This window comes from Ranitomeya imitator, unplaced genomic scaffold, assembly GCF_032444005.1.
Source record: "Ranitomeya imitator isolate aRanImi1 unplaced genomic scaffold, aRanImi1.pri SCAFFOLD_451, whole genome shotgun sequence".
Taxonomy (NCBI): domain Eukaryota; kingdom Metazoa; phylum Chordata; class Amphibia; order Anura; family Dendrobatidae; genus Ranitomeya; species Ranitomeya imitator.
In genome coordinates, this window is record NW_027194657.1 from 74,282 (window position 1) to 90,193 (window position 15,912).

The 15,912-nt window shown below is 53.5% G+C and overlaps 1 protein-coding gene across 2 annotated transcripts in view; it reads right to left on the reverse strand.

Annotated features, from left to right (window-relative positions):
* LOC138656233 (gastrula zinc finger protein XlCGF66.1-like) overlaps positions 1–5,265 on the reverse strand; it is a 68,298-nt gene extending 63,033 nt beyond the window's left edge. Inside the window, exon 1 of one of the 2 annotated variants that reach the window (XM_069743660.1) lies at positions 5,148–5,265. The gene's annotated coding sequence lies outside the window, so the exon portion shown is untranslated. The remainder of the gene's footprint in view (positions 1–5,147) is intronic. The other variant, XM_069743661.1, reaches the window with a different exon arrangement.
* Positions 5,266–15,912: the final 10,647 nt, after the last annotated feature.

Genomic DNA, 15,912 nt, shown 5'->3' on the forward strand with positions numbered 1-15,912 from the left:
TAATCCCAGTTCTTCCCATCTTTGTCTATCGCCTTCCGGAGCATCTGTTTTAAGGTTCTGTTGAAGCGCTCAACCAGGCCATCTGTTTGAGGGTGATAGACAGACGTACGCAACGGGTCTATTTGTAAGAGCCTGCAGAGCTCCTTCATTACCCTTGACATAAAGGGAGTCCCCTGGTCGGTGAGTATCTGTTTTGGAATTCCCACCCGACTAAACACTTGTACCAATTCCTTGGCGATCGTCTTGGTAACTGTGTTACGCAAAGGGACGGCTTCCGGGTAACGAGTGGCATAGTCCACGATGACGAGGATATGTTGGTGCCCACGTGCGGATCGGGGAAGGGGCCCAACCAAATCCATCCCAATTCTCTCAAAAGGGACCCCGATGATAGGAAGGGGTACCAAAGGGCTACGGAACTGAGATTTAGGGGCCGCGATTTGGCACTCTGGACAGGACTCACAATAGTTACGCACATCATAATGTATTCCAGGCCACACAAAACAATGCAATATCCTTTCTGTGGTTTTCTGTACCCCCAGATGTCCCCCCATTATATGTCCGTGGGCCAAATCCAGTACCTTCCGCCGATAAGGTTTGGGTACCACTAACCGTTGCACTGTGTCTTCCCCTTTTTTTTCTACCTGGTAGAGCAAATCATTTTCCAGAACCATATACGGGTACGCTAGCCTAGTGTCAGGTTCTACGGGTACCCCATCTATCATTTTTACATTTTTCCTAGCCGGAGTCAGGGTAGGATCTTTAATTTGCTCGCTGTGGAAGTCATCCACCTGGACTCCCAAATCTGGCAGGCAGGGTGCCGGATGGCTGTCTGCCTCCGCCTCTCGCTGAGGTTCCTCAGTTTCCCCCACCATGACGGAGAAGGGGTACTGAAGGTTAGATTCACTAACCTCCCCAGCAACATCTTCCTGTGGGGTCTCCTCTAGGGGCTCGGGACCTCCAGACAGCATGGGAGAAGATTCACGGGTACAGCTACCGTGAAGGAGCAACTGATTCTCTCACAACTGCCAGAAATAGGGAAAATCCCTGCCCAGGATTACATCCTGTAACAATGCTGGAACGAGTCCCACTTTGTGCTGCACTGACCCATAGGGAGTAGAAATCCATATGACCGGTACGAGCGGGTGTCACCATGCACACACGTCACAGAAAACTTGTCAGACGGACCAGACGGAAGTGCCACCAGACTAGCTTTCACCAGAGTCACCACACTTCCAGAGTCTAGTAATGCCACAACATTTTTCCCATCAACAGATAATTCACACAGGTGTTTCGCTGTATCATTTTGACCCGCATTCACACTCACTAGCTGTGTAACCAAAGACATGCGTTTTCTAGAGTCTATAACGTCGCACTGCATGGGTTCAGCGGTAACAGGACAGTTCGCAGAAACATGACCCTTCTCATGGCAGCGGAAACACCTAACAGGTCCCCTACTGAGACCACCGTCCAATACTCTTGGTCTCGGAGTGCGAGCAGTCCCGGACTCCTCCCCCACAGTTTTAAGCGATTTTCCTTCACCCGTGGTCCCTGGAACAGTCTTACCGGTTCCACGAGCAGGAGGCACAGACCGGGGGCTGGCGGTGTCGTCGGGAAGTCCTTCTGCCACGGAATAACGCTCGACCAACTCCACAAGTTGATCCGCTGTCGTGGGATTTCCTTGGCTTACCCACCTTTTCAGCGCTGGGGGTAGTACTCTCAGGTACTTGTCCAGGACAACCCGCTGGATTATTTCGGGTATTGTCAGTACCTTGGGTTGCAGCCATTTCTTTGTTAAGTAGATCAGGTCGAACATCTGAGACCGCGCCGGTTTATCTTGCTGGTATGTCCACTGATGTACCCTCTGTGCCCGGACAGCCGTCGTCACACCCAGCCGGGCCAGGATCTCAGCTTTCAGTTTCTCAAAGTCCTGAGCGACCTCCGGGGCAATCAAATCGGCCCATCGTGCCTTCGGCCACTTCTCTCTCAATGCCGTCCGCTCAAACGTTGTCAGGTATGCCTCGACGTCATCTTCTGCAGTCAGCTTTTGCCAGTATCGACTCACATGGATCCTCCTGGACTCTGCTTCCGGGTCAGCGTCAGGCATGCTCACCAGGCGCTGCGCCACCTGTTGGAGAAGTTGGCGGTCTGCAACCGTCATGTCCACTAACTCCTTCAGCTGTGCGGCCATCAAGCGATTAGCTTCGTAGTGGACTGTACTAAGGCTTTCACCACGTCTTCCATGCTGTTGCCTGTGCCACGGTATGCCCGCATTCTCCACCACAATGTGACACAACACTCCGGGATCGCCTTTGCTGGGGTCAAAGGTCACGTGGTTTGTGCATTGAATTTCTGAGGCGTACAGCAGGTTTCCAAGTAGGCTGACCTCAGGTCAGATTTATTAAAGTGAAAGCAACACAGAAAAACAAAACATAAAAATGAATCCTAGCCTGTCCGGCACTAACTAAACAAACACGTTGCTAACTTAACAACTGGGGGGGCTTCTCCCACCCAGCTAACATCACACAATTCTTGAGCAGAGCTCTCACTCACGTTTGTCTCACACAGACAGGCAATCTGTGTGCCCCAGGCAGACGCTGGAAACCCCCAGCTGGTCATCTTTTATTCCTGCAATCATTAACCCATTAGCACCCTGAAGATACGGAGTGGCCTAATTCACATAGGACAAACACCTGGGCAAGATATACCTGCCTCCAACTACCACTTTCCCAGTGGCAGCAGGATTCGCCGGATGTATCATCACTAAGCTGTAACCCAGCTTTCCCAGTGGCAGCAGGATTCGCCGGATGTATCATCACTAAGCTGTAACTCAGCTTTCCCAGTGGCAGCAGGATTCACCGGATGTATCATCACTAAGCTGTAACCCAGCTTTCCCAGTGGCAGCAGGATTCGCTGGATGTATCATCACTAAGCCGTAACCCAGCTTTCCCAGTGGCAGCAGGATTCACCGGATGTATCATCACTAAGCTGTAACAAAGCTTTCACAGTGGCAGCAGGATTCGCCAGATGTATCATCACTAAGCTGTAACCCAGCTTTCCCAGTGGCAGCAGGATTCGCTGGATGTATCATCACTAAGCTGTAAGAAAGCTTTCCCAGTGGCAGCAGGATTCACCGGATGTATCATCACTAAGCTGTAATAAAGCTTTCACAGTGGCAGCAGGATTCGCCAGATGTATCATCACTAAGCTGTAACCCAGCTTTCCCAGTGGCAGCAGGATTCGCTGGATGTATCATCACTAAGCCGTAAGAAAGCTTTCCCAGTGGCAGCAGGATTCACCGGATGTATCATCACTAAGCTGTAACCCAGCTTTCCCAGTGGCAGCAGAATTCGCCAGATGTATCATCACTAAGCTGTAACCCAGCTTTCCCAGTGGCAGCAGGATTCGCTGGATGTATCATCACTAAGCTGTAAGAAAGCTTTCCCAGTGGCAGCAGGATTCACCGGATGTATCATCACTAAGCTGTAACCCAGCTTTCCCAGTGGCAGCAGGATTCGCTGGATGTATCATCACTAAGCTGTAAGAAAGCTTTCCCAGTGGTAGCAGGATTCACCGGATGTATCATCACTAAGCTGTAACAAAGCTTTCACAGTGGCAGCAGGATTCGCCAGATGTATCATCACTAAGCTGTAACCCAGCTTTCCCAGTGGCAGCAGGATTCGCTGGATGTATCATCACTAAGCCGTAAGAAAGCTTTCCCAGTGGCAGCAGGATTCACCGGATGTATCATCACTAAGCTGTAACCCAGCTTTCCCAGTGGCAGCAGGATTCGCCAGATGTATCATCACTAAGCTGTAACCCAGCTTTCCCAGTGGCAGCAGGATTCACCGGATGTATCATCACTAAGCTGTAAGAAAGCTTTCACAGTGGCAGCAGGATTCACCGGATGTATCATCACTAAGCTGTAACCCAGCTTTCCCAGTGGCAGCAGGATTCGCTGGATGTATCATCACTAAGCTGTAAGAAAGCTTTCCCAGTGGCAGCAGGATTCACCGGATGTATCATCACTAAGCTGTAAGAAAGCTTTCACAGTGGCAGCAGGATTCACCGGATGTATCATCACTAAGCTGTAACCCAGCTTTCCCAGTGGCAGCAGGATTCGCTGGATGTATCATCACTAAGCTGTAAGAAAGCTTTCCCAGTGGCAGCAGGATTCACCGGATGTATCATCACTAAGCTGTAACAAAGCTTTCACAGTGGCAGCAGGATTCGCCAGATGTATCATCACTAAGCTGTAACCCAGCTTTCCCAGTGGCAGCAGGATTCGCTGGATGTATCATCACTAAGCTGTAAGAAAGCTTTCCCAGTGGCAGCTGGATTCACCGGATGTATCATCACTAAGCTGTAACCCAGCTTTCCCAGTGGCAGCAGCAGACTATGGAATCACACTATGCTGTAACCCAGCTTTCCCAGTGGCAGCAGGATTCGCCAGATGTATCATCACTAAGCTGTAACCCAGCTTTCCCAGTGGCAGCAGGATTCGCTGGATGTATCATCACTAAGCTGTAAGAAAGCTTTCCCAGTGGCAGCTGGATTCACCGGATGTATCATCACTAAGCTGTAACCCAGCTTTCCCAGTGGCAGCAGCAGACTATGGAATCACACTGTGCTGTAGCCCCTCTCACCCATTGTGAGCTGCAGCCTTCAACATATCATTCATAGCACAGCTTTTCCAGTCTCAGGATGGATTACTACTGAGCTATAACCCAACTTTCCAATGCTCTGCTACCATCTCAGACTGTATAATCAGTAAACTGTAACCCAGCTTTCCCACTGTCCGCGGCGGCCACAGAATGAGCCATAACAATATCTCCTGAAGATGGAGAGGCTCCACATAGAGGAGGGAAATGATTGCACAATTTAATGGAATTTATTCTCTTATTATTCTATTCTCTATATTTCAGGCAGAAACTTCTAAAGAAACATAAGAAGAAATTTGTAAACTAAAGTGCGTTACACTGAGGGGCAAAACAGGGAATAAAAGCATCAGAAACACAAGGTGAAAACAAGGACAGTGTGCAGCCTGCGGCCTACAAGGGAAAATGAGAAAAGGCTCCAAGTGTCCAAACAAAAGCGCAGAATTACCCGGGGTGTAATGTGCACAGGGACGGAGACAGGGAGACACTCACCGTGTGCTGAGGAGGAGGAGAAGGACCTGCGGTGACGTCATCACTGAGAGCAGTCAGTGCGGGAGGAGAAGGACCTGCGGTGACGTCATCACTGAGAGCACTCAGTGCAGGAGAAGGACCTGCAGTGACGTCATCACTGAGAGCAGTCAGTGCGGGAGGAGAAGGACCTGCAGTGACGTCATCACTGAGAGCAGTCAGTGCGGGAGGAGAAGGACCTGCAGTGACGTCATCACTGAGAGCAGTCAGTGCGGGAGGAGAAGGACCTGCGGTGACGTCATCACTGAGAGCAGTCAGTGCGGGAGGAGAAGGACCTGCAGTGACGTCATCACTGAGAGCAGTCAGTGCGGGAGGAGAAGGACCTGCGGTGACGTCATCACTGAGAGCACTCAGTGCAGGAGAAGGACCTGCAGTGACGTCATCACTGAGAGCAGTCAGTGCGGGAGGAGAAGGACCTGCAGTGACGTCATCACTGAGAGCAGTCAGTGCGGGAGGAGAAGGACCTGCAGTGACGTCATCACTGAGAGCAGTCAGTGCGGGAGGAGAAGGACCTGCGGTGACGTCATCACTGAGAGCAGTCAGTGCGGGAGGAGAAGGACCTGCGGTGACGTCATCACTGAGAGCAGTCAGTGCGGGAGGAGAAGGACCTGCGGTGACGTCATCACTGAGAGCACTCAGTGCAGGAGAAGGACCTGCAGTGACGTCATCACTGAGAGCAGTCAGTGCGGGAGGAGAAGGACCTGCAGTGACGTCATCACTGAGAGCAGTCAGTGCGGGAGGAGAAGGACCTGCGGTGACGTCATCACTGAGAGCAGTCAGTGCGGGAGGAGAAGGACCTGCGGTGACGTCATCACTGAGAGCAGTCAGTGCGGGAGGAGAAGGACCTGCGGTGACGTCATCACTGAGAGCAGTCAGTGCGGGAGGAGAAGGACCTGCGGTGACGTCATCACTGAGAGCACTCAGTGCAGGAGAAGGACCTGCAGTGACGTCATCACTGAGAGCAGTCAGTGCGGGAGGAGAAGGACCTGCGGTGACGTCATCACTCAGAGCAGTCAGTGCGGGACTGAGCCAGGGGCTCTCCTGCTCTTCACACACGGCTCTGCTCTACACACACGGCTCTGCTCTACACACACGGCTCTGCTCTACACACACACGGCTCTGCTCTACACACACACACACGGCTCTGCTCTACACACACACGGCTCTGCTCTACACACACACACATGGCTCTGCTCTACACACACACACGGCTCTGCTCTACACACACACGGCTCTGCTCCACACACACACACGGCTCTGCTCTACACACACGGCTCTGCTCCACACACACACACGGCTCTGCTCCACACACACACACGGCTCTGCTCCACACACACACACGGCTCTGCTCTACACACACACACGGCTCTGCTCTGCACACACACGGCTCTGCTCTACACACACACACGGCTCTGCTCCACACACACACACGGCTCTGCTCCACACACACACACGGCTCTGCTCTACACACACACGGCTCTGCTCCACACACACACACGGCTCTGCTCTACACACACGGCTCTGCTCCACACACACACACGGCTCTGCTCCACACACACACACGGCTCTGCTCCACACACACACACGGCTCTGCTCCACACACACACACGGCTCTGCTCTACACACACACACGGCTCTGCTCTGCACACACACGGCTCTGCTCTACACACACACACGGCTCTGCTCTACACACACACACACGGCTCTGCTCTACACACACACACGGCTCTGCTCTACACACACACGGCTCTGCTCTACACACACACACGGCTCTGCTCTACACACACACACGGCTCTGCTCTACACACACGGCTCTGCCCTACACACACACGGCTCTGCTCTACACACACACACGGCTCTGCTCTACACACACACACACGGCTCTGCTCTACACACACACGGCTCTGCTCTACACACACACACACGGCTCTGCTCTACACACACACGGCTCTGCTCTACACACACACACATGGCTCTGCTCTACACACACACACGGCTCTGCTCTACACACACACGGCTCTGCTCTACACACACACACGGCTCTGCTCCACACACACACGGCTCTGCTCTACACACACACACGGCTCTGCTCCACACACACACACGGCTCTGCTCCACACACACACACGGCTCTGCTCCACACACACACACGGCTCTGCTCCACACACACACACGGCTCTGCTCTGCACACACACGGCTCTGCTCTACACACACACACGGCTCTGCTCTACACACACACACACGGCTCTGCTCTACACACACACACGGCTCTGCTCTACACACACGGCTCTGCCCTACACACACACGGCTCTGCTCTACACACACACGGCTCTGCTCTACACACACACACACGGCTCTGCTCTACACACACACGGCTCTGCTCTACACACACACACATGGCTCTGCTCTACACACACACACGGCTCTGCTCTACACACACACGGCTCTGCTCTACACACACACACGGCTCTGCTCTACACACACACACACGGCTCTGCTCTACACACACACACGGCTCTGCTCTACACACACACACGGCTCTGCTCTACACACACACACGGCTCTGCTCCACACACACACACGGCTCTGCTCCACACACACACACGGCTCTGCTCTACACACACACACGGCTCTGCTCTACACACACACACGGCTCTGCTCTACACACACACGGCTCTGCTCTACACACACACACGGCTCTGCTCCACACACACACAGCTCTGCTCTACACACACACACGGCTCTGCTCTACACACACACGTCTCTGCTCTACACACACACGGCTCTGCTCTACACACACACACGGCTCTGCTCTACACAGACACACGGCTCTGCTCTACACACACACGGCTCTGCTCTACACACACACACGGCTCTGCTCCACACACACACACACATGGCTCTGCTCTACACACACACACGGCTCTGCTCCACACACACACACGGCTCTGCTCCACACACACACACGGCTCTGCTCTACACACATACACACATGGCTCTGCTCTACACACACACACGGCTCTGCTCCACACACACACACGGCTCTGCTCCACACACACACACGGCTCTGCTCCACACACACACACGGCTCTGCTCTACACACACACACGGCTCTGCTCTACACACACACACGGCTCTGCTCTACACACACACGGCTCTGCTCTACACACACACACGGCTCTGCTCCACACACACACGGCTCTGCTCTACACACACACACGGCTCTGCTCTACACACACACGTCTCTGCTCTACACACACACGGCTCTGCTCTACACACACACACGGCTCTGCTCTACACACACACACGGCTCTGCTCTACACACATGGTTCTGCTCTACACACACACACACATGGCTCTGCTCTACACACACACGGCTCTGCTCTACACACACACGGCTCTGCTCTACACACACACACGGCTCTGCTCTACACACATACACACATGGCTCTGCTCTACACACACACACGGCTCTGCTCTACACACACGGCTCTGCTCTACACACACACACGGCTCTGCTCCACACACACACACGGCTCTGCTCCACACACACGGCTCTGCTCCACACACACACACGGCTCTGCTCCACACACACACACGGCTCTGCTCCACACACACACACGGCTCTGCTCCACACACACACACGGCTCTGCTCTACACACACGGCTCTGCTCTACACACACACACACATGGCTCTGCTCTACACACACACGGCTCTGCTCTACACACACACACGGCTCTGCTCTACACACATACACACATGGCTCTGCTCTACACACACACACGGCTCTGCTCTACACACACACACGGCTCTGCTCTACACACACACACGGCTCTGCTCTACACACACACGGCTCTGCTCTACACACACACACGGCTCTGCTCTACACACATGGTTCTGCTCTACACACACACACACATGGCTCTGCTCTACACACACACACACATGGCTCTGCTCTACACACATACGGCTCTGCTCTACACACACACACGGCTCTGCTCTACACACACACACACGGCTCTGCTCTACACACACACACGGCTCTGCTCTACACACATGGTTCTGCTCTACACACACACACACATGGCTCTGCTCTACACACACACATGGCTCTGCTCTACACACACACACGGCTCTGCTCTACACACACACGGCTCTGCTCTACACACACACACGGCTCTGCTCTACACACACACACACATGGCTCTGCTCTACACACACACACACGGCTCTGCTCTACACACACACGGCTCTGCTCTACACACACACATGGCTCTGCTCTACACACACACGGCTCTGCTCTACACACACACACGGCTCTGCTCTACACACACACACGGCTCTGCTCTACACACATGGTTCTGCTCTACACACACACACGGCTCTGCTCTACACACACGGCTCTGCTCTACACACACACACACGGCTCTGCTCTACACACACACACGGCTCTGCTCTACACACACACACGGCTCTGTTCTACACACACACACGGCTCTGCTCTGCACACACGGCTCTGCTCTACACACACACGGCTCTGCTCTACACACACGGCTCTGCTCCACACACACACGGCTCTGCTCTACACACACACGGCTCTGCTCTACACACACACACGGCTCTGCTCTACACACACACGGCTCTGCTCCACACACACACACGGCTCTGCTCTACACACACACGGCTCTGCTCTACACACACACACGGCTCTGCTCTACACACACACACGGCTCTGCTCTACACACACACACGGCCCTGCTCTACACACACACGTGGCTCTGCTCTACACACACACACGGCTCTGCTCTACACACACACGGCTCTGCTCTACACACACACACGGCTCTGCTCTACACACACACACACACGGCTCTGCTCTACACACACACACGGCTCTGCTCTACACACACACACACACGGCTCTGCTCTACACACACACACGGCTCTGCTCCACACACACACACGGCTCTGCTCTACACACACACACGGCTCTGCTCCAAACACACACACGGCTCTGCTCCACACACACACACGGCTCTGCTCTACACACACACACGGCTCTGCTCTACACACACACACGGCTCTGCTCTACACACACACACGGCTCTGCTCCACACACACACACGGCTCTGCTCTACACACACACACGACTCTGCTCTGCACACACACGGCTCTGCTCTACACATACACGGCTCTGCTCTACACACACACACGGCTCTGCTCTACACACACACGGCTCTGCTCTACACACACGGCTCTGCTCTACACACACACACGGCTCTGCTCTACACACACACACGGCTCTGCTCTGCACACACACGACTCTGCTCTACACACACACACGGCTCTGCTCTGCACACACACGGCTCTGCTCTGCACACACACGGCTCTGCTCTACACACACACGGCTCTGCTCTACACACACACACACGGCTCTGCTCTACACACACACACGGCTCTGCTCTACACACACGTGGCTCTGCTCTACACACACACACACGGCTCTGCTCTACACACACACACACACACACGGCTCTGCTCTGCACACACACGACTCTGCTCTACACACACACACGGCTCTGCTCTACACACACACGGCTCTGCTCTACACACACACGGCTCTGCTCTACACACACACACACGGCTCTGCTCTACACACACACACACACACACATGGCTCTGCTCTACACACACACACACACGGCTCTGCTCTACACACACACACGGCTCTGCTCTACACACACACACGGCTCTGCTCCACACACACGGCTCTGCTCTACACACACACGGCTCTGCTCTACACACACACACGGCTCTGCTCTACACACACGGCTCTGCTCTACACACACACACGGCTCTGCTCTACACACACGGCTCTGCTCTACACACACACACGGCTCTGCTCTACACACACACACGGCTCTGCTCTACACACACATACGGCTCTGCTCTACACACACACACGGCTCTGCTCTACACACACGGCTCTGCTCTACACACACACACGGCTCTGCTCTACACACACACGGCTCTGCTCTACACACACACACGGCTCTGCTCTACACACATACACACATGGCTCTGCTCTACACACACACACGGCTCTGCTCCACACACACACACGGCTCTGCTCTACACACACACACGGCTCTGCTCCACACACACACACGGCTCTGCTCTACACACACACACGGCTCTGCTCTACACACACGGCTCTGCTCTACACACACACACGGCTCTGCTCTACACACACACGGCTCTGCTCCACACACACACGGCTCTGCTCTACACACACACACGGCTCTGCTCTACACACACGGCTCTGCTCTACACACACACGGCTCTGCTCTACACACACGGCTCTGCTCTACACACACACGGCTCTGCTCTACACACACACACGGCTCTGCTCTGCACACACACGGCTCTGCTCTACACACACACACACGGCTCTGCTCTACACACACACGGCTCTGCTCTACACACACACACGGCTCTGCTCTACACACACACACACGGCTCTGCTCTACACACACACACGGCTCTGCTCTACACACACACACGGCTCTGCTCTACACACACGGCTCTGCCCTACACACACACGGCTCTGCTCTACACACACACGGCTCTGCTCTACACACACACACACGGCTCTGCTCTACACACACACACGGCTCTGCTCTACACACACACACGGCTCTGCTCTGCACACACACGGCTCTGCTCTACACACACACACATGGCTCTGCTCTACACACACACACGGCTCTGCTCTACACACACACGGCTCTGCTCTACACACACACACGGCTCTGCTCTACACACACACACGGCTCTGCTCTACACACACACACGGCTCTGCTCTACACACACACGGCTCTGCTCTACACACACACACACGGCTCTGCTCTACACACACACGGCTCTGCTCTACACACACGGCTCTGCTCCACACACACACACGGCTCTGCTCTACACACACACACGGCTCTGCTCCACACACACACACGGCTCTGCTCTACACACACACACGGCTCTGCTCTACACACACGGCTCTGCTCTACACACACACACGGCTCTGCTCTACACACACACACGGCTCTGCTCCACACACACACACTGCTCTGCTCCACACACACACACGGCTCTGCTCTACACACACACACGGCTCTGCTCTACACACACACACGGCTCTGCTCTACACACACACGGCTCTGCTCTACACACACACACGGCTCTGCTCCACACACACACACGGCTCTGCTCTACACACACACGTCTCTGCTCTACACACACACGGCTCTGCTCTACACACACACACAGCTCTGCTCTATACACACTCGGTTCTGCTCTACACACACACACGGCTCTGCTCTACACACACACACACGGCTCTGCTCTACACACACACGGCTCTGCTCTACACACACACGTCTCTGCTCTACACACAGCTCTGCTCTACACACATGGTTCTGCTCTACACACACACACACATGGCTCTGCTCTACACACACACGGCTCTGCTCTACACACACACACGGCTCTGCTCTACACACATACACACATGGCTCTGCTCCACACACACACACGGCTCTGCTCCACACACACACACGGCTCTGCTCCACACACACACACGGCTCTGCTCCACACACACACACGGCTCTGCGCTACACACACACACGGCTCTGCTCTACACACACACACGGCTCTGCTCTACACACACACGGCTCTGCTCTACACACACACACGGCTCTGCTCTACACACACACGGCTCTGCTCTACACACACACGGCTCTGCTCTACACACATGGTTCTGCTCTACACACACACACACATGGCTCTGCTCTACACACACACGGCTCTGCTCTACACACACACACGGCTCTGCTCTACACACATACACACATGGCTCTGCTCTACACACACACACGGCTCTGCTCCACACACACACACGGCTCTGCTCCACACACACACACGGCTCTGCTCCACACACACACACGGCTCTGCTCTACACACACACACGGCTCTGCTCTACACACACACACGGCTCTGCTCTACACACACACGGCTCTGCTCTACACACACACACGGCTCTGCTCCACACACACACGGCTCTGCTCTACACACACACACGGCTCTGCTCTACACACACACGGCTCTGCTCTACACACACACGGCTCTGCTCTACACACACACACGGCTCTGCTCTACACACACACGGCTCTGCTCTACACACATGGTTCTGCTCTACACACACACACACATGGCTCTGCTCTACACACACACGGCTCTGCTCTACACACACACGGCTCTGCTCTACACACACACACGGCTCTGCTCTACACACATACACACACGGCTCTGCTCTACACACACACACGGCTCTGCTCCACACACACACACGGCTCTGCTCCACACACACACACGGCTCTGCTCCACACACACACACGGCTCTGCTCTACACACACACACGGCTCTGCTCCACACACACACACGGCTCTGCTCTGCACACACACGGCTCTGCTCTACACACACACACGGCTCTGCTCTACACACACGGCTCTGCTCTACACACACACACGGCTCTGCTCTACACACACACACGGCTCTGCTCTACACACACATACGGCTCTGCTCTACACACACACACGGCTCTGCTCTACACACACGGCTCTGCTCTACACACACACACGGCTCTGCTCTACACACACACGGCTCTGCTCTACACACACACACGGCTCTGCTCTACACACATACACACATGGCTCTGCTCTACACACACACACGGCTCTGCTCAACACACACACACGGCTCTGCTCTACACACACACACGGCTCTGCTCCACACACACACACGGCTCTGCTCTACACACACACACGGCTCTGCTCTACACACACGGCTCTGCTCTACACACACACACGGCTCTGCTCTACACACACACACGGCTCTGCTCTACACACACACGGCTCTGCTCTACACACACACACGGCTCTGCTCTGCACACACACGGCTCTGCTCTACACACACACACACGGCTCTGCTCTACACACACACGGCTCTGCTCTACACACACACACGGCTCTGCTCTACACACATACACACACGGCTCTGCTCTACACACACGGCTCTGCTCTACACACACACACGGCTCTGCTCCACACACACACACGGCTCTGCTCCACACACACACACGGCTCTGCTCCACACACACACACGGCTCTGCTCTACACACACACACGGCTCTGCTCCACACACACACACGGCTCTGCTCCACACACACACACGGCTCTGCTCCACACACACACACGGCTCTGCTCTACACACACACACGGCTCTGCTCTACACACACACACACACGGCTCTGCTCTACACACACACACGGCTCTGCTCTACACACACACGGCTCTGCTCTACACACACACGGCTCTGCTCTACACACACACACGGCTCTGCTCCACACACACACACGGCTCTGCTCCACACACACACACGGCTCTGCTCTACACACACACACGGCTCTGCTCTACACACACGGCTCTGCTCTACACACACACGGCTCTGCTCTACACACACACACGGCTCTGCTCTACACACATACACGGCTCTGCTCTACACACACACACAGCTCTGCTCTACACACACACACGGCTCTGCTCTACACACACACACGGCTCTGCTCTACACACACACGGCTCTGCTCTACACACACACGGCTCTGCTCTACACACACACGGCTCTGCTCTACACACAGCTCTGCTCTACACACACACACGGCTCTGCTCTACACACACACGGCTCTGCTCTACACACACACACGTGTCGCCGCTCCTATGCATATATATATATACAGTATATAATGCCATGGATGAGGCCAGTAAGCTGAGTCGCTGCTCCTATATATATAGATATACAAGCTCTTCCCATGGTAAAAAATCCAAAAAACTAATCAAGACAAGGATATAATCATAAAATATAATTTTATTAAATTCCACATATAAAAACAATTTATTACAAGAGAAAAAAATGAAAAAAATAAATATCAATATATATGCAACCAAATAATTAATATGTGCCCCAATGCAACTGGCTATTTATAGTCTGAATCACCATAAGGTCACTACTCATTCCTACCACCTGTTACTAATATTAAAAAATATATATATTAAAAAACCAATTGAATAGAAAGTGAAAAAGTGCAATGTGCCTCAGTGTAATAACATACATGTGATGTAATGGATCTAGTTGTAATAGCTTGCAAGAAACAATAAAGTGCTACTGTAAAAGGTGTAAGCACAGGAAAGGTAGGCAGAAGCCAGAAGACACTTACTCTGATTATCTCTTATGTACTCCACTGTGGGTAGCCAGGACATTTAGGGGCACCCCGACGCGCGTTTCGGACGCACTTGCTCCTTCGTCAGGACATAAGAGATAATCAGAGTAAGTGTCTTCTGGCTTCTGCCTACCTTTCCTGTGTTTACACTTTTTACAGTAGCACTTTATTGTTTCTTGCAAGCTATTACAACTAGATCCATTACATCACATGTATGTTATTACACTGAGGCACATTGCACTTTTTCACTTTCTATTCAATTGGTTTTTTAATATATATATTTTTTAATATTAGTAACAGGTGGTAGGAATGAGTAGTGACCTTATGGTGATTCAGACTATAAATAGCCAGTTGCATTGGGGCACATATTAATTATTTGGTTGCATATATATTGATAT